This window comes from Phascolarctos cinereus, unplaced genomic scaffold, assembly GCF_003287225.1.
Source record: "Phascolarctos cinereus isolate Bilbo 61053 unplaced genomic scaffold, phaCin_HiC Scaffold_1;HRSCAF=81, whole genome shotgun sequence".
Taxonomy (NCBI): domain Eukaryota; kingdom Metazoa; phylum Chordata; class Mammalia; order Diprotodontia; family Phascolarctidae; genus Phascolarctos; species Phascolarctos cinereus.
Window position 1 is genome coordinate 273,762,070 of NW_027555514.1, and position 19,540 is coordinate 273,781,609.

A 19,540-nucleotide genomic window follows, 5' to 3' on the forward strand; every position below is an offset into this window, starting at 1 on the left:
TCACTCAGCACACTTGGCAATGCTCAATTATTTGCGTGTTGGGGCTTTTTGTTAAGTGACTATCCTAATAAATCTGCCTCAATGTAGCTTTAACAAGGCAGTAAACGTTTCCAGTGCCTGTTGACTTATGAAAAGAGTTACTCTTTGGGATGAATAAATTCCAGCCCACTCCATGTCCCTAAGTAGAGGGAGTGAGAACAATATTAGGGGGCCCTAGAGCCATGATGATTAACCCTAAAGATGCCTAGCCATCTCTCGTGGTCAATTTGGATTCTGTCTTTCCCACTCCTTTTCATTTTGCTAGAGTATTTATTAGCACTGGATGCACCATCACCAAGCAGAAAACCAAAGAAAGAGGCTGAGAAACAACAGCTAGGGCTTGAGTGAAAAAGAATAAAACCCTTGAAAGTGATGAAGGAAAGTTGAAAATTTAGCTACTTGGTTATTGGCAACTCTAAAGCCCCTTGATGTCTGACTTTCCCCTGTCATCCAGAAATGAAGGATTGTACATAGGCATCATAGCTACTTAATCCTAGAACCATTGTGCCAGACCTGTAGTGGGTATTCTGTGTTTGGGGGGTGGGGGTGGGAAGGAGATGGACCCAAAGACCCAAATAATCACTTCTCTCTCTTTTTTTCTCTGCTACTCTTTTCTATTGTACATGTTTTGCTGGGACTGGATCTATACAACACTTAGCAGTTTTCTTGTTTAGTACAGATATCTGAATAAAGTAGGTAATTTAGGACCCTTTCCTTCCCTGCTCTATCTCGTCTCCGTTTACTCTGGGGCTTAAGCTGTCTAGCTCGATTTTTTTTCACTTGATCAAATGAAAGATATGCTTCAAAATCCACTTCAAATTAGAAAAGAAATAGCTGAAGTTTATGTAAAGTTTACAAAGTACTTGTCATACATAATCTTATTTGATCCTCACGATTGCGCAATAGGTGCCATGAGATGTTTCTGTCCCTGTTTTATAGGTGAGGAAACAGAATCTTAAATGATGTACTCATCGTCTCATAGGCAGGATTTGAACCTTGACTTCAGGGTTCAAACTAGTGTGTTTGACTCAGGATCTAACACTTTTGCACTATTCCCTTTGGGGTTTGAGTTGTCTGCTTTGATTTTCCCCTTGCTGAAATTAGCCAGATACTTGAAAACTCACTTTGAACATTGAAATATCTGATTTGTCTTTCCACAATGAACAAATTCTCCCAGTAATTCAATCAAACAATCAACAGTCAATGTATTAAGCCTTTAGATAGTGCCAGGCACTAGGGATATGAAGGTCAAACTACATTGTATTCTCAAGAACATTACGTTCCAGTTGGGGAGACAAGTACATATAACACCCCAAGCCTGGCCTTCTCTAGGTGCTGTGTGGACATAGCAAACCAGGGAAGTTTTTCTGCAGGCCCAGTTTGGGGCATGAACTATTTGATGGCAGAGAATGAGAGGCAGGGTCCTTTTTTCAGCTTTCCCCTTGGACACAAGTTGGGTGCATAAGAACTTCCTAGGAGCAGCTTTGCCTCAAGGATGGTGACAAGGGAAGCATGGGATGGTTTGCAGATGTTAACCATTTCTGTGCATCCGTTAACATCTGTTCTCAGGTCATTTTGTTCTTCCAAATAAAACTATTGATTCACTCCCACTTTTCTGACTGGGTTTTTATGGGGAACACACGGCCAAGCAATTTCGTGACTGGAGTCAGGTGTTCAGAATATAATGAAAAATACAAATGAAGAAATAAGTCTGATTGCACCCTCCCCTCTTCCCTTTAAAAAACTGGTGAGGGGGAAGTGGTTTTATCTTGTTCTTCTTGTGGAGTCATCTTTACCACTAATAGTAGTAGTACTGCTAACACTCAAAGCAACAATGCCTTCAGTGCATTTGTCTGCTATTTGCATAAAAGGAATGTAGAAAGATAGGCAGTTAGGTCAGTAACTCTGATGTTCTCACTTCTTTTTTGGGGCATTAATAAGACCCACATCCTCCTCTCCCCTGTAGCTACTTGGGTATTTGCTTATTGGTTGGAGATAAATTCAGCTACTGCCGGAGCACTGGCCGTTCACCAAGCTGTCTCCATGGAGCTTCTTGTTTTGGTGGAGCCCTCTTTTTCTCCCACGTGCCGGTCTAGACTTGTATCATCTGTTCTCAGGACCTCCTAAGACTTTTAAAGCAGATAGTCTATGCACATACTTAGAACTGGAAAGTACCTCAGAGACCATCTTAACCAAGTCCCCCATTTTATAGATGAGGAAACTGAAGCCCAGGGAAATCATAGGATCATAAATTACCAGCTGGAAGGAAGCTTAGAGGTCATCTAGTCTGATTACTTCACTCTGCATGTGAGAAAACTGGAGAGTTGGTTTTCTGAGAGCATTTCACCCTAAGAATCTACTCAACATAGGGAAAGGTAGTGTTCAAATCCAGCCTTAGATGCTTATTAACTGTGTGACCCTAGGCAAGTCACTTTACCCTGTTTGCCTTAGTTTCCTCATCTGTAAAATGAGCTGGAAATGGCAAACCAATGCAGGATCTCTGCTGAGAAAACCCTAAATGGGATCACAAAGAGTCACACATAGCAGAAATGACTAAACAAGGAGAACCCTCATCAGAGTCCCCTCATGAGGGAAATATAGGACTGTCACTTTACTTTGTGAGTATTCTGACCAGACTCAGCATCTCCCCTCCCCCCTCCCACTTTGCTTTGGTTTCCTTCTCAAGCCACGATTCTGTCCTACTCCCCCGCAAGCCTGGCTGGCAAGCTGCTCTTTTTTTTTTTTTGAAGAAATCGTGGCAAAGTTAATCTGGGCTGCTGCAGGGGGAGGGATGTGGTATGGAATCAGGAGAAGAGAAGGAACCTGTTTCTCCTTCTGGTCTTCAGTTCCATATGATGAGGCCTTTCAAACTTAACACCCAAGGTGGCTCAGTCATATTCTGTCAGCTGTCTTTCCCTGCTCGCCAAGCCACTGAAAATGTAAAAATGGTGTGACCTTAAGAATGAAACTCCCCCTTGTCGTTCAGAAATCATTTTGTTCCTGGTGATGCAATTTTCTCTTGGTCCTCTCTTTGCATTTACTTTAAAAGCTGGTCCAGATTCAAATCCAAACCCTGGCACTTATTCACGTCACCTTGGGTAAGTCACTTCCACTCTCTCTTGACCCCAGTTTCCTCATCTGGAAAGTGAAAGGGTCAAAGATCTCATCTAGCTCTAAATCTACAATCCTAGGGAAAATAAAGAGAAAAATGTCTTTCAGCAGAAGGGAAGCAGTGTTGACTTGGAAGTCAGGAATGTATAGCATAAGAAGATGAGTAAAGCTGTGTTTCAGGAGAGAATTCCATGTCAATGGATGAACAAGGACCAGAAACCCCTCCGGGAAATGTGTTACAATCTTCTTTTATATCCTCAATTTTCTTATTTTAGCTCAAGCCCCTACTGTTCAAGGGGAAAAAAAGAAAGTTGGCAAAAATGATATTTGTATCGGGTATTCTTAGAAAAAAAATACCATCACTGGGTGTCTTGTAATTTTCCCCATTCTGTGCCATCTCCCAAGTCTAAATATAAAACCTAATTGCTGATCGGATCCACCAACAAGAAGTTACTGACAGTTCAGTAGTTGCTGACTGCATATTTGAGGGCTGAGTGTATCTGTGGGCAGTCCTGCCTCTGACCAGACCCAGCTGGCAAAGCAGAGCTCAGTTGCTAGCAATTAATCAGATATAATTACCCCATGTGCTAGACTGGCAAAAACTGGTCCTTCCTCCTCCCTGGTCCCTGTGATTCTCTCTTTGGGGGATAGTTTATAGGACTATAGGAGCTAGATTTAGACCATCTGGTCCAACCCTCTTTTTTTACAGATGTGGAAACTAAAGCCCACAGAGATGACGGGATCACATATTTCGAGTTAGAAGATACCTAAAAGGCCTTTGAGTCTAACCCCATCATCACTTTACAGATGAGGGAACCCAGGACCAGAGAAGTCCAGTGACTTAATGAAGATGGGTACAGGAGATAAAGTGCTGAATTGGGTATTGAAGGACCTGTGTTTCAGATCCTCATTCTGTCACTTCTTGTGTGAACTTGTGCAAGTCCCTGTACTTCTCTGGGCTTCAGTTTCCTCATATGTCAAATGGGACAGCGGGTGACCTGCATAATCTCTGGTCCCTTCCAGCCTTTTGTCTGTGACCCTATGATAACAGAGTTAGGAAGTAGCTGAGCTAGGATTCAATTCCCAGTTTCCCACTTTCACTTGCTGGCCTGTTTCCTTTCTATCACACAACCTTTAATTGCTTGTTGGTTTAATTCATCACTGCTCTGGTCTAGGGAGGATATAGAGGTCCTTTTCCACCCAATTCCTGACCCCCATTGATACCAATCCAAAAAGAGGAGATTTAACCCAAGGCCCCCAGAGTTCTGTTATGGTAGAAGAGAATTTGGCCATCTTTGGCCCCAGATGTTTTCCCAGAAATGCATGTCATTAGTCATAAGAATGCCACTGAAGGCTCAGCATGAACTCATCCCCACTAACTGGGAAAATGTCTCCATGCATATTTTTACTGATGGGTCATCATCCTCATCTTCATATAGCCCATTAAAAATATTGAAATGAATTCAATGTAGTATTTTAAAAATCTGTTTTTCTTATCTTCCTCATTAGGGATTTATGGGTATAAAATCAGTATCAATCAATTAATTAATCAACATTTGTTAAGTGCCTACTATGTGCCAGGCACTGTGCTAGGCATTGGGGACACAAAATGAGGCAAAAGACAGTCCCTGCCCTCAAAGAGCTTACAATCTAATGACTCAGGATAATATCATTGTTGGGGACTGACAGATGCTTGTGGCATACTGGAAATCGTGTTGGTTCTGGAGTTGGGGGGAAGGGGGAGGGACAATGGATTCGATTCTACCTCTGATGCTTACTGCCTATATAAACTTGGGCAAGTCACCTAATCTTGTCAGGCTTCAGTTTCCTCAGCTGTAAAAAGATAAAGTTGGATTAGATGACCTCCAGGGTTCCTTCCTGCTCTAGAGCCGGTTTCTGTGATTGGATGGTTCTACTAATTATTATTTCCTTTCATAGGCAGGGTTCTAGCCAATTAACTTCTTTGCTGTCCGCCACACTTGGCTCTTCATCTCCACATTCTGTGTCTTTGCACAGATGGTCCCTGTGTACCTGGACTGAATGTGCTGCTTACCACCATCCCTTGCCATGCCTAGCTTCCTTCAAAGCCCAGATCTTGTGCCACCTCATACTGGAAGCCTTCCGGGATCCCCTCTCACCCTCTCCAGACTATCTGCATAATCCCCAGATTACTGATATGTGTAAATGCTGCGTCCCCCAATAGAATGTCAGCCATTTCCCTTTTTCTCTTCTGTTTTTGTATCCCCAGTACTTGATAAATGTCTGTTGGATTGACCAAAGTCAAGGACACCACGTTTTTAAAAAATGCATTTTTGTATCTGCTGTTTGTTTATTACATTCAATTCCAAATGTTTCCTTCTCCCTCCTCCTCCCTCTCCCAGAGAGCTCTCTTATTAAAAAGACCATATTTTAAGAACCATGTTTTCAAGCTAGATGGTAGCTGGAGGAATGTTTTGCCAGGACGTGGAGTCGTGTTATTTGAGGACCAGTTGAAAGAGCTGAGTGAGTTAATCTAGAGGAGTGATGATTTATTTGTGAGGTAGGGGAGGCAGGGGAGGTGGGGGAAGAGATATCCAGTAAGTGAATTAGACCAGTTTTCCTTGACGTCAAAGGATAGAACAAGGGGTAGTGGGTGGAAGTGACAGGGAGACGTATTTAGGCTCAATACCAGTAAAAACATCCTAATAATCAGGACTGCTTAGTGAGATAGTGATGTAAGGAGTCAACTCTGCCTTGTGTGGAATATGTCTGTCACTGCGAACCTTCAAAGATTCCCTGTTGAGGACGATATGGGGGCCTTCCCTTATTCAGCTTGGTCGGGATGGTATACTAAAATACCTTTGAGGTCCCTTCCAATTATACACTGTGCTTCCTCTTGTATCCCAGAAGGAATATGTTTTAAAATATTGGTGATTTCATTCCTGTAAGGAATTCCCAGGATGGAAACTCCATCCAGTAGTACAAATTAACAACTCATTTGCAACTTACAGTCCTAGAGAAATGCCTAAGGGAGCAATGAGAGGTTAAATGCTTTGTCTAACATCCCACAGCCGGTATATGTCAGAGGCAAGATTTGAACCCAGGTCTTCTTGTCTCCAAAACCAGTCTTCTATCCACCACTCCATGCCTCCTCTCTCACCTGGCAAATACTCCCTTAGGAATAAGAATTAAGGAGAAAAAAGAATCCCCTTTCTCATGTGTGGTGTGTGAACAGTGACAAGGAGCAGCCCCACATGTCAGCCTTTAGAAGGAAGTAAGGTGTATGTCAAAAAAGCAGCCGTGCCTATTCTGGTCAATTAATAAATGAGGAGTACATCTAATTATCCTGCAGCAGAACAGCAGCTGTCTACCAGCCAAATAGGAATTAATTGATTTACTTGTAGACTGAATCCTTATGCAAAGATATTAGTTACTGAGTAAAAGAGCAGCTGGCTGGCAAACACAAAATATTGCATTAACCTCACCACGCATACGGTGCTAGGGAGAACCCTCCATTATTAATCACAAATTATAAGAGATGATCATGGCCCGTCCAGATGCAGGGGAAGGATGCGGCTACTCCATCCCACTCACATGCCTATCATCCATGCTCTGACTTTTCCTGGAAGCTGTCCCAGGTTTTTAGTGAAGATGCTCATCAAACCTGACCTAGCAGTGACTTTATGGAGGGCTTGCTTCTTGATGTAACAATGCCAGTAACTGGTGGTGCGTGGGGACAGGCAAGGCAGGGAGAGGAGTTAGAAGGGCCCAGGGGGGCAGCCCAGGTAATCCTTGGGGGAAAGCTACTTCCAGACCTTGTGAATGTCCCTAAGGAGGGAAACTGAGATGAAAAAGGGTGTGGAGTTCCTGTCATGAGAGGGCCAACTGGAAAAAAAAATTAGTTGGAGAAAAGAAGAGGGCACCCTTCTGAAGCTAGCCCCACCTCAAATTATACTCAAACATTGAGTCCCCTGGGAAACTACTACCCCAGGTTGAAGGTACTTTTGTGGGTCTTCTATCCTAAGCCATAGCTCACAAACTCCCACTATGATCTCTCTTGCATCCCAAAAGGAACATAGTTTAAAATTTTGGTGATTTCATTCATGTAAGGAACTCCCAGAATGGAAACACCGTTTGGTAACACAAATCAACAGCTCATCTGCATCTTAGAGAATTGCCTTTGGGTCATTAAGGGATTAAGTGCATTACTTTGAGGTTAAGGAAACCCCAATGGGTTCCTTTTCACTATTCAGCGGGAGGATGCCATTAGCTCAAAATGGAGGCATTTGTTGAAGTAGAATAGTAATGGAATTTTTTTCCTGGGACAACCTTCAAATACATGAAGGCAACCCTTTGGCCCCCCAGCTCTATGATACCTTTTCTCTTCTGTGTCTCTTTAAATAGCTCTTCCTTTTCTTCCTCATTAGAATCATTTGCTCCACCATTTTCATGTTCCTGACCCATCAACCCTAAGCTAGAACTTGTCTGAAAACTTTCCTGGCTACATGAGTTATGGAAATTTCTTAGCTGGGCCCTTAGCCAGTCTTATCTCCAGCCAGTGGAGCTGTAACTAGGGTGGGGCAACTGACACTTTGCCCCCAACCCCACATTTGGAGCTCTTAAAAATTCAATGAACACACTCCTTCAGCACCACAGAAGCCACTAAACAGATCCCCTCTCACTCAGTTACTTATTCTTTGTATGACTTTCATATCATGAATTATAAAGTTCATTTGAAGATGAGATGGCTGACTATGGGTCAGGCAGCCACACCCTGTGTTCATGGCCCAAAATGCAACAGTTCATTTATGAAGAAAATGAGAGGAGTGTCTTTAAAAATCAGTCCACTGGCACTGAAAATATCAGCTAAAACCTTTATTAAAACATTAAAAAAAAGATTCTCCCATGTCCAGAGGGAAAACATCGCCTTCTGTTTAAGAGAGAGCACGTGCGCTCTATCTCCGTGGGACGCTGGGCACAGGCTCATAAAGGGAATTGTTGTCCTCTCTTAGTTTCACGTGCTCTCCCTTGTTTTATCCCCTGTGGCAGGTGTGCAATGCTGGGGAGGAAGTAGCCAGCCCCCACTCAGCATGGTTCCCAAGGGAAGCCAACTGGAAGCCATCACCTCCTCTCACAGCTGCAGAAGACACGTGCCTTTGGGCAAAAGTTGAATGAGGAATTGAAGGCAATTCTGTGGCTATTGGGAGCTGCCAGGGGCTCAATTCTCCCATGCCCTGGGCCCTGCCTCTTTTAACTAGGACGTACAAGGGAGAGATGACTGATTCTTTCTTTCGTGGTGAATCAACTGTTGTTCATCCAGGTCATCTGGATACTTGTCAGGGAACTGTCCTGAGTTCAGGGGGTGAGGGAAAAGGCAGTGGGGTGGAGGGGGAAGGATAACATCCTGGTTCTTCTAGATCATGGTTCTTTCAGGCCGAGTTCCTGCCATCCCACTGCCTTCCCTCCGTTAGGAGATGCTGGGGAGTTCAGTGTTTCTGCTGAAATACCTCTTGTTTTCTTTCTGGGTTTTGGAAAGTGTGAGATAGACCAGAAACAATTCTGGGAGCCCTTGCCCAGGACAAATTGTAAGGTCATCGATTTAGAGCTAGAAGTGGCATCAGAGACCATTGAGTCTAATGCACTCATTTTACAAATGAGGAAACTATGGTCCACGGGGAGGAGGACGGCAGTTTGCTCAGTCACACAGGGTCAGTGGCAGAGCAACACCTTTCATGTTGAAGGCTGCTTTTTTCTTCTGGTCTCAAATTGGATCTTCTTGGCTGAAAAGCCACCTTAAAAGCTAGCAGTAATCATAATGGACTGGAGAACATGCTATCAATTATTAGCACAAGACTATTTCCCATTAGACTGTAAGCTCCTTGAGGGCAAGGTCTGTGTTTTACCTCTTTTTGCATCCCTAGCGCTTAGCACAGTGCCGGGCACATAGGAAGCACTTAATAAATGCTTATTGATTGATTATTGATTTCTTTCTTTCTTTGGTGATTCAGCCAGGACTTGGCATTAGCTGTACCATCTCTTTGCTTCTTGAAATTTTATTGATGAGGCAGGATGTGACTGGTTACTTATTTTCATATCTGGTGACCAGAGTCAACATATTAATAGATGGATGAACTGCACAGGACCCATATGCACAGAGCTAGCTTTAAGTTAATCTGCAAGCATCTAGTAAGATGACCTTATTTGGAGACTCCTTTTACTGAGGAATGCACCAGAGAGATTTCATAGCTTCTATTTGGGGTGATAGGATGTAAAGCTAGAAAGAATCTTAGCCATCACCCTTTGGAGTCTGGTCCTTTTTTGTAGAGATTCAGGGTTCAAATAACTACTGGGCTGCTCCTCCCCAGCCCCAGGATTCTCATTGCTTTGCCACCCAGTAAATATTTCAGGGAACTGTTGACTTAGAGTTGAGAGAGACCACAGAGAGACCACTAGTGAGACCCTCTCATTTTGCAGATGAGGAACCTAAGGTCCAAAGAGGGGAAGTTTCTTGCCCAACATCATGGAGTTTATAAGTGGCAAAGATAGAATTTGAATCCAGGTCTTGTGATGTTCATTCCCACTCCCTTTCTTCTGCACCATACTGCACCTCTCCAGTGTTTGCTATTCAGCTTTTGTTAAATAGATTCAGAAAAAGAGAAGACACCATAATGTAGTGGAAAGAGGAATGAATTTGGAGGCAAAGGACCTGGGTTCAAATCCTACTTATGACCTAGATGACGTTGGGCAAGTCTCATCCCCTCTCCAGTTTCCTCAGCTGTAAAATGTGGGGGTAGGACTGAATGGCCTTCTTATTCTAAATATGCATCCCTATGTAGGTAGATATTAGTATAAAGCCTAGCATTTTTCTAGGTCTATATTAAATTACTGCTTTGAAGTTTGGGGGTAGAAAAAGCAGAGAGGAAAGTGTAAGAAGAGATTCTCTCTTTTTCAAAGCATAGCTTCTTTTTTCTATATATAAGGTCATCGATTTAGAGATGGAAGGGACCTTAAAGATTATTAAGTCTTATCCCCTTACTTTACAGAAGGGAAAACTGAGGCAAATGAGCTAAGTGACTTGCCCAGGGTCACACAGCTGTCTGAGGCAGGATTTGAACTCAGGTTTTCCTGATGTCAAGCCCAGTGTTCTAAAGGAAGTTTATTAATGCCTTAAAAAAAAATTATTATCATAGTTATTTCTGATACCCAGCCCTTTCATAACAAAACCAAAAAAAGCCAGTAAGTGAAACCAATCAGCACAGTGTTCCCATCTGACACGTGTAAGAGACAATCTTTGCCTGTTGCGCTCACCTCTCTCCAGAATTGGGAGTTCTTTGGGACCGAGATTGGTCGTTATGATCACTTGGCATCTGGCTTCATTCGAATGTCCTTTTGTTTACATTGCTGTTGTCACCGGGTATGTTGTTAGACGTTCCCTCTCTAGCATCTCCCCATGAGGGAATCAAACAGTTCCTCCGAGCAAATTAGCAAGTAGAGGCTGAGCTGCCTAATGAGCTTCCTCACGTTGACAGCTCTCCCTCCTCCCTGCTGGGAGACTGCATCCTTCAGCTCACTGGACACGTGTCTGGGGATAGTCCAAAGATGCAATTATCAATTCAATTAGCCAACCAAAGATAGATGGTAAGTAAAGGCTTCTGTCAGGGCTCATGGTGAGCTGGAGAGTGCGCTGAGTGTTATTAGTGCAAGACTCCCTCCTCCCTCTCTCCTTGGTGATTCAGCTGGGACTCAGTACAATATTAGCTGCACCATCTCTCTGTTTCCTGGAACTTCATTGATAATACAAGTTGCATCTCCACGTCTGGGTACTTATTGTCATATCTGGGAACCAGAGTCAGGATGTTAATAGATGAATGGGCTACCCAGGGCCCAATACTCGTAGAGCTAGCTTTCACTTCATTTGCAGGCATTAAATATTCATCTTGGGCCCGACTTAAGGAACAGAGGAGTCCAGCCCAGAGCCAGGGGGAGGCCCAGGTCTTTGGAGCACTAACTTCTTACTTAATGCAAAGTGAACAGAGGCCCCTGGGTGGAGGTGATTCATAGCATTAGTTGGTCCGACAATTGGTACTTTTTTTCTGTCACAGGGTGAATGGCCTGTGACATAATGCTATAAAATAATAGAAGAGAGGGAACAATTCAAGTCCTTTATGAGAGTGGGGCAGACTCCCCCCCCCCAGCCCCTTCTTACAAAAAGCTTTTAACTTATAAAAGGCAGTGCTGTGGGCCCTTCGTCCTCTCTGCTTATATGTGCTCGGCAGTGCACACAGTGCCTTTCATAGAGTGGAATTAATGTGTGTATCTATGGTGTGTGTGTATAACAGATGGCATATATGTGTGCCTCACCTATCATAATGGGTAAGAGAGAACATGCAGGTGAGTAAGATTGAACATCGGTGCTGTGGTGAATGGTGGGAGAGGAGAAGGGTTCCCACCCAGATGGCATCTTTTAATAATTAATTGGCTGCCCCCTTTTAGGTAGAAAGAATTATAGAATCTCAGAAGTAACCTGAGAGCCCATTTAATTCAAGCTCTACCGAAATATGAATCTTTTTCCCCATCTGAAAAAGAACAAAGACCAAAGATCATCTTTCTTCCTTTCTTTCTCTTCCTTCCTTTCTTTTTTCTTTCCTTCCTTCCTCCGTCCCCATCCCTCCTTTTTTCCTTCCTTCCTTTCTCTCTTTCTCACTTTCTCTTTCTTTTTCTTCCTTCCTTTCTTCCTATCTTCTTTCCTTCCTTCATTCCTTCCTTCTTTCCCCCTTCCTTTCTTCCTTCCTTTTCTCTCTCTTTCTCCCTACCTTCCTTTTTTCCTTCCTTCCTTCTTTCTTTCCTTCCTTTCTTTCTTCTTTCCTTTCCTTCTTTCCTTTCTCTCTTTTTCTCACTTTCCCTCCCTCCCTCCATCCTTCCTTCCCTCCTTCCTTCCTTTCCTCCTTCCTTCCTTCCTTTCTTCCCAATTGAAATTAAGTGACTTGCTCAGGGTTACATAGCTAGTGTCTGAGACTAGTAGCTATTTGACCTTGGGTCCTATGCCCTATCCACTGCACCACCTAGCTGCCTCAAGATTCACTTTCAATCACCAATGTGGTGCAGACTGGCCTCCATGTTGTTTCTCATACAAAGTAGTCCATGTCCCACTTTCATATCTTTGCCCTCATGTTCCCCATACCTGGAATGTACTTTTTCCTCTCTTTCCTCTCTCAGAATTCTAGGTTTCCTTCAAGTATCAGCCCAAGTGCTGTCTTCTACATGAGGTCTTTCCTGACTCCCTCCCAAAAAACTTTAATGCCTTCCCCTCTCACCTGCCAGCCTGCATTGGTGGAATTTCCTCAGGAGTTCTCCATACCATTGAAATCATAGGTCCAGTGCCGAGAGGGATCCCTGAGGATCCTCGGGACAGTGCCTGGCACACAGTACATGCTTAATCAATTAATTAATTAATTAATACTTGTTGATTGATTGTTTATGGGATCATAGGATTTAGCAGTCAAGATGATTTCAGAAGCCATTTAGTCCAACCATCTCATTTTACAGATGAGGAAACTGAGGCCCAAGAGTGAAGGGATTTGCTCAGGGTCACAGGTAGTATATCACTGTTAGGATATCAAGGAAAATACACACCCCCACACCCCCACACCCATTCACACCTATGTGTATACATACATGCATGTATACACACACACACACACACACATATATATATATACACATGTATATATGTATAATGGTGTTTTTGAAATATAAGTTGATGACAAGTACCTCCTGCCCACCTCCCACCCCTACTTTAGAATCTCAGGTTCTCAAAGGCAGAAATATTTTTCCACATTGCCTGGCACACAGCTGTTCTATCCAATTAATGTCACTAATTCACTGCATAGTTTAGCTCTTTGGGAGCAGGGACCCTGTATGTCTGTATTTTTAAACCTTTGTATCTCCCAAGCTAAGTAGAGCCCCAACAAATGGTCAGGTTTCTTCCCCATCCAGTTTCTTTTATTGGAATCTGGTTTTGTTTTTTAGGTAAGAAAAGGAAGAGGGTTGGCCGTAGAATGAGTGTGAGAGATAATAGGTAGGAAGGCTGGGGCCTGCACAGGTCCCCATGGAAGGATAAGTGATATAGAATGAGAGTTCAGATCATGGTTCCACCCAAGTGACTCTGGGCAAGTCACTTAATCCCCATGAGCTCCAATTTCCTCATCTGTAAAATGAGGGCATTCTAGATGGCCTCTGAGTTGTTGGTATGTATTGAGCAGACTGACTAGGTGGGATGGATGGGAGGACACAGGCCAGGGTTGCATAGGAGGAAGACACCTGCAGTAAAATGTGTGAAGTCTGTGTAGAGGAAAAGCATAGACAGAAGTCATTCAGGATAAGAAGGTGTAGAAGGGGTCTGGAACCATGATGTCAAACCCAAATGTAAACCAGGCCTCTAATGTGTACACAAGGGTCCCCATGGGCCGCATTTTTCTTGTTGTTCGGTTGTTTCAGTCATGTATGAGTCATCTGACTCTTCATGACCCCATTGGGGGTTTTCTTGGCAGAAATACTGGAGTGGTTTGCCATTTGCTTCTCTAGCTCATTTTACAGGTGAGGAAATTGAGACAGACAGGGTTAAATGACTTACCCTAGGTCACCCAGCTAGTAAGTGTCTTTGGCCAGATTTGAACTCAGGGAGATGAGTCTTCCTGACTCCAGGCCTGGCAGTCTATCCACTGCAGTGCCACCTAGCTTGCCCTTGTGGGCCTCAGAAAATCAGATATTAACATTATATTCTAATGTATTTTTATTTACTTTATTATATATTTCCCAATTACATTTTAATCTGGTCTGAGTTCAGCCTCTCTATGTGGGATACCTCTAATCTGGGGAACTGGAAGGAAAGCCTCCTTTAGTGAGATCATGGAACCATGGTCATAAGTGATTTGAAATTGTTTCTAATTTAGGCCATAAGTTCCGGGTGAACAGAGCTCCTCTTTTTGTTTGTTTTTTTTTTTTGCCAGACAATTGGGGTTAAGTGACTTGTCCAGGGTCACACAGCTAGTAAGTGTCAAGTGTGTGGTCTGAGACTGGATTTGACCTCAGTTTCTCTTGACTCCAAGGTCAGTGCTCTATCCACGGTGCCACCTATTCGCCACCCCAGAGCTCCTCTTAAGAGAGGTAATTGTTGATTCATAGATGGTAATCAAGAAGCAGTGCTGGGTGAAGTCCAATTAATCAATTGGTATTGATTTTGTATCTACTTAAATGGATTGTTAATGTAGTGGGGTACTTAGTGTTCAAGGGAGATGCTCATGGGCATGACTAGAGGAAGGGATGAGAGGGGCAGCTACACCAAACACACACGGCTTGGAGGAGGGAACCTTGGTCTCACCTGAGTCTCCTCCTCAAACCAACATGGCGGGCAGTGGTAGCAATAGGAGCCGGAAGTGAATGTGGCTGTACAATAATGCTTTGTACCTTTGTTGTATCTTCATTTTCTCTGGAGATCGATGTAACTACTTGAACTGTCCATTTGGTTTTCTTTCCTCTTTCTACTTGACGAATCAACCTTTTCCCATCTCATGCTGTTAACATTATCAGTTATGCGAGTAATAATTTTTTTAGATCGCATATGAAACTTTGAATACCTTTAGTTTATAGGATCATAGATCTAGAATGGTAAGGGAGCTCAGATGCCATCTAGATCAAACCCCCTCTCATTTTGCAGCTGCGGAAACAGGCCCAGAGAGGATAAGTGACTCAACCAAGGCCACAAAGGTGGCAGGCATCGGAGGAAAGATTTTGAGGCCATGTAATCCAAGACCAGAACCAATTCTTCTTCTCCATCATAGAGTTAAAAATTTTTTTAAGTATCAATCAGTTTGAACAGAATAAGAAAACAAATACCTTATATTTATATAAAATTTTAAGGTTTCTGAATCAGTGTCCTTATAATAATCCTGTGAGTCAAATGATGCAGGTATTATTATACCCATTAGACAGATGAGGAAAATAATGCTTAAAATTTTTTTTTCAAAAAATGCATCAAAAAAGCAAATTGAGTTGTACAAAGTGACACACTTTGTGTTAGATTCAACCCAGATCTCTCTTGACTCTAAATCCAGTGCTATTTCTACTATAATATGTTATTCATTGAGCTCCTTTCATTTTCTGTATTTTTATAGGTTTTGTGGCTATTATTTTTGAAAAGTTTCCATTTGTTGTTAGTGTGTATTATTCTGATTCTTCATTCTTCACTGTATTGCTTCACAATCTTCCATAAATCATTGCATTCTTCATTTTTAAAAATTTCTAGTTGTACCATGATATTCCACTGCAATCATTCCCATCATTTGCTCAGCCATTTCTTGATCATCAAAAACATGGATTGTTTCCAGTTGTTTTTTTAAATTATGAATCATGCTGCTAGGAATATTTTTGTCCAGACACGTCATTTTTCCCCTTTTAGTAACATCCTTAATGCTGGGATCATTGGGTCAGAGGGCATGACAAGCTTTCTGTTTCATATTTTTAAGGGCACATGGCTTTCTAAAAAGACGGTACCTGTCCAGAGTTCTACTAACATTATAATAATGTGCCTGTTTCTCCACAGCCCCTCCAGCTCTGGATCTTATCTCTTTTAACCACCTTTGCCAATGTAATTAACACAATGTGGCATCTCACAGTTGTTTTCATTTGCATTTCTCTGATGATTAGAGAGCTTGAACAATTTTCCAGGTGGTTATTGATAAATGTGAGCTTTTCTCAATAACTACCTGTTTAGAGCTTTTTGTGTGTAGAGCTGGTTTGGCTTTATGGGGAGAATGCCAATATGGAAGCCATTAATTTCCTCCACTCATGCATCAGCTCACCGGTCAATGGACTGAAGTTGCATTTTAAGAGTATCTAGTTATGTTCTGAAATGATAATGACCAAGTTTAATCATTATATACCTTGAAGAGTTATGAAAAGGTACTTTCACTTCTGGGCAGCTGCGTGGTACAGTGGATTCTAGAGCACTGGCCTTGGAATCAGGAAGACTCGTCTTCCTGAGTTCAAATCTGGCCTCAGACACTAGCTGTGTGACCCTGGGCAAGTCACTTAACCCTGAATGCCTCAATTTCCTTGTTTGTAAATTGAGCTGGAGAAGGAAATGGCCAACCACTCCAGGATCTTGCCAAGAAGACCCCAAATGGGGTCACGAAGGGTCAGACACAACAGAAATGACTAAGCAACATTAACCCTACCCTCTACCTTTTTACCAAAGGTGGGGAGCTACAGGTGTAGAGCAGTGAATGTAACTAATTTCAGATGTTTTCTGTATATTCATTAATTTTGATGTATCGTTTTTCCTTTTTTTACTCTTGGGTATAAATGGACAAGTCAACCCAGCAGACAATTATTTAAGGGCCTCCTATAAACTAGGCCCTGTTCTAAATGCTGGAGATTCAAAGAAAGATACAAACAATCCCTGCCCTCATGGAGCTCACAATCTAATGGTGTAATATAGCTATAATATTATCTCATAACATAACCTGGGATCTTTCGATATTTTTGTAACTGATCTTAATATAACTGATTTCTTTTGTAATCCTATGTATTTTATTTTATGCCTCTAAACCCATTATTCTGAAATGGGGTCTACAGGCTTCACCAGACTGCTAAAGGGGGTTCAAGATACAAAAACAGTTAGGAACCCATGTTATACTGAGTGGCTCTCTCAAAGGGAAAGAAAGGTTCAGTAGGATGCATCAATGGTCTAAAAACCAAAATTTATCAGTACAGTTTTTAAAAAAAGAGTATCCACAGGTAAACAAATGTATATCCATGATCTAAGGACTTTGTCTTTCATGTGCCACCCTCTCTGAGGAAGCAGGAAGGGGTCAAACATAGGACCGAAGCCCATTCTGGATTCTTATCTTTTTCCTGGGTCAATATCTCCCCCTCTCAAAATAAACAACCTACCAACTAGTGGCTGCTTGACTCGATGCCTCTCCAAACTTAGCTAGAGCGCAATTGCTCTTTTGTTCAGCGGTTTTTCTGTCACGTCCAACTCTTCATGACCCCATTTAGTATCTTCTTAGCAAAGATACTGGAGTGGTTTGCCATTTCTTTCTCTGGCTCATTTTCCAGATGAGGAAATTGAGGCAAATAGGGTTAAATGACTTGCCCAGGCTCACCCAGCTAGTGTCTGAGGCCAGATTTGAACTCAGGGAGATGAGTCTTCTGGACTTCAGGCCTGACACGCTACCCGCTGCATTGCCTATTTCTGTATTTGAATGTGAAGCCTTTTTAGACTGAGGGAGGCTGACAGCAGTTCTGCCCCATTGAGGTAGTTGTGGAGGGCCCAGAATGCCCTCTGAGCTGCAGAGAAGGATTGGAGGAAGACTTTAGGGGATGGCGAGCCATCCAGCTGCTAAAAGGAGAATCGCCTCGCCCAGCCCCAGTACAAGTCACCCCAGGTTAGGGAGGGCTGGTTTCTGTGGGTTTGGAATGTGCTTGCTGTCTAAGGAGGACTCATCCTGTTACTGTTTTTTTAGACATTCTCCTTCATGCAGGCCCTGCCTGACTCTGCTGCCATCCTATAATTTACCTCTAGAGGGATTCTGATTGCAGGGAGTGTCCTGACTTCAAGAGGGCAGAGTGACTACGTCCCACCGAGGCTGAAACCAAGATCTGTGCTGCCTTTATGGCCCTCTATTCCTTTCTGAGCTCCTGGTGAATTTCCCCAGCTCTAAAAGAGAAGTGAGAGGGGCAGTTAGGGTATCTTCTAGCCCTATGTGAGCTCAGCTTCTCCTGTGAAATCCTGGGACTTGGAGGAGGTTGAGACAAACAGTAGAACAGAGGGGTTCCCCATGCTCTCCTCATGTACCATCTGGTGCCTTGGGCAGCTGAACCAACTGCATTGGATTTCCTATGCTTTTTTTCATGAGTTCTTTGCCCATTGGCTAATGGGAAGATATCTAAACTTGAAATCTCAGGGAGACAATAGTTTAGGGGAGAAGGTACTGTCTGTAGAGGCAGGAGATAGAGATAAAGACTGCTTTTCTTATTTCACTGGCACAGGGAACTTCCAGGTGAGGAAACTCCCTCTACCAGTGCAAATCAGCACCTCCATCGCAACTTACATAGTCTTAAAGCAAGGGGTCTTAGCCCTTTTTTTTGATGTTTTACATCTTGGGCCCTTTTAGCACACTGGTGAGGACCCCTTCTCAGAGCAATGTTTTTAAATGCTTAAAAGAAAATACATAGAATTCCAAAGGAAACCAATGATGTTGAAATATAGTTATCAGAATATATTTTTAAAATCTTAGATTCATGGATGCTAGGTTGAGAATGGCTGTAAAGAATTGGCTAGAGCCTTGAGTGGTCAAATGACTTGTTTATCATCACAGAGCATGTACTTGAACCCGAGTCTTCCTGATTTTGAGACTGGCTCTCTATCAACTATTCCCTGCTGCCTTTGTAGCCGGGGACTCTGGGTTCAAATCCTGCTTCTAATGGTTGTCCCATCTATAACCTAGTTGGCTGTTTTTGTCTCCTTGAAGGCAGGCATTGGGTATGTCTTTTTTAAGTCTTCACATTCCCTGATCTGAGCACAGTGTCCAGCCTGTAGTAGGTGCTTGATAAGCATTTGCTGAGTTGAGTTGAACTGAACTGTTTCCATAGTAAACATTGAGGGCTAGACTGACTCGGATCCCTAAGCTAGTCTCAGCTGTCCATTGCCTGATTAGTCAGTCAAAGACATTTATCTTTGGCTTTAACTTCAATCTCTTGGCCTTCAAAGGATAATTCCACTTAACTCAAATGGACCAAGTCCATCTTTCTCATCAGCTGAGTGCCTCCTGGTCTCCTGCCAGCCCACCTTGGCAGAGGTCAGGGGTTCCCCAGGATTTTCCCCTTGGCCTTCAGCTGTAAAAGGAAAAGGAGACAATGAAACCAATTGCTCCAGGGTCATTTCCATATTTCTTCCCCCGACCTTTAGCCCTGTCTATTACTGGTAAACTTCCACCTCCATCCCTGCTCTCCGACTCTAGTCCTTGGAGGAGAGTTTCACACTTTCCAGCTTAAAGAGAAGATCATATGTTCATATAGACTTAGAGCTAAATGGTATCTTTGAAGTTATCCAATCCAGTCCCTTCATTTTACAAATGAGGAAACTGAGGCCCTGAGGGGGGAAGTGACTTGCCTAAGGTCACATAGTTACAGAACTAGGATTTGAACCCAGGTCCCCTTTCTCCTACAACAGGATGGGTGTATAACACTTCCTCCTGGTCTCACTATTAAAGAAAATATAATGTAATGAAAGTGGACATGGATTTATGGTAGCCAAAAAGCCAAGTTCAAATCCCAACTCTGCCATGTCTTGTTGGACAAGTCATATAACTTCTCTGAACCTTAATTTCCTTATCTGTAAAATGAG

The 19,540-nt window shown here is 42.9% G+C and overlaps 1 protein-coding gene across 4 annotated transcripts in view; it reads left to right on the top strand.

Annotated features, from left to right (window-relative positions):
* CHST11 (carbohydrate sulfotransferase 11) overlaps positions 1–19,540 on the top strand; it is a 309,692-nt gene that overhangs the window by 132,354 nt on the left and 157,798 nt on the right. The window lies entirely within an intron of this gene.